The sequence below is a fragment of the Morone saxatilis genome, unplaced genomic scaffold, assembly GCF_004916995.1.
Source record: "Morone saxatilis isolate NCDOM2014 unplaced genomic scaffold, NCSU_SB_2.0 Contig17, whole genome shotgun sequence".
NCBI classification, from domain to species: domain Eukaryota; kingdom Metazoa; phylum Chordata; class Actinopteri; family Moronidae; genus Morone; species Morone saxatilis.
The window spans coordinates 22,775,330-22,776,505 of record NW_023339729.1 but is presented as its reverse complement, the minus strand read 5'-3'; the positions used below and the strand labels follow the sequence as shown (position 1 = coordinate 22,776,505).

The 1,176-nt window shown below is 33.8% G+C and overlaps 1 protein-coding gene across 1 annotated transcript in view; it reads left to right on the top strand.

Annotated features, from left to right (window-relative positions):
• The window catches only part of LOC118326933 (GRB2-related adapter protein-like), a 4,639-nt gene that overhangs the window by 1,818 nt on the left and 1,645 nt on the right, over positions 1-1,176 (top strand). The window lies entirely within an intron of this gene.

Sequence of the window (1,176 nt, the reverse complement as noted above, 5' to 3'; positions counted from 1 at the left end):
TTCCAATGAGCCAACATGCACAGCAGCAACTCCCTGACTCTTGATCCTTAATCCTTAATCCTGACCTTAATTAGTTTCATTGGTAACACCTGTGTTTACCCCACTATGTCATGTCAAAATGGCTGCTGTGAAAAAGGTCTCTTGTCCCATAATACTTTGCACAAATGAACACCTCAAAATACCCAAAATATATATTTTTTTGTTTACATTTAACTGGTATTCACATGACAAAGTTACATTCACAGTTTGGTTGATGTCTCCGTAAAAGCTGTGTCATTTCCTGTTAATATAGTAAACTATGTTGATTTTTGTAGACTAACTGCAAAGGGGAGTATACTATAAACATTATATTATATTGTACAGTATATTCTGTATATATTTAGTTTGTAGTGTGGAAGTTGAACACAGCAGTAGACAGAGAAAAGAATAAAATTCACACACCTCTATGGGCAATTTACAGCCTCTAATCGTATGTCTTTGGACTGTGGGAGGAAACCACAAACTCTGTGCAGGATGAAGATGGGATCAAACTCAGGACCTTGTTGTGAGGAAACCACTGTGCTGCCTGAACATGTTAACTACAACGCTACAAAACCTCAAGCGATTATCTTCATGGGAGGGACACACTTAATAACCAATTACACATTAGACAAGAGTACACTGTGCATGTTTGTTTTGAAATTTAAATACATTTCTATCTTTAAATAAATACACAAACACAATGATACAAAGGTAAATATTCTGAACACGAGATGTGCAATATGCAAAAGACTGAAACTGCAAATCATTACTCCTCCTCCTCTTACATAAGAAGGGTTTTAATGTTGGAAAGATCTACAGTGTTCCTTTATTTTGATAAAATATGTGTCATAGTCGAGATGTATTTTCTCAAGCATATTACACCAGAAATGATTATTTTCTCAATAAACTATTAATTGTTTGAAATATAATAGAACTGAAACAACATAAATCAGCTATTAATTAATAGCACTAATGCCAAACTTTTTCTGGGTTTCAGCTTCTCTGTTGTGAGGATTTGTTGCCGACATCATTGTGAACCTTTTAGTTTTCAGTACTTTTTAACAGTTAAGAGACTGAATGATCGAAGAATTAATTGAAGAAAATAAACAGCAGTTTAATCAATAATGAAAATGTCACAATGTTTCTTAAAGACCA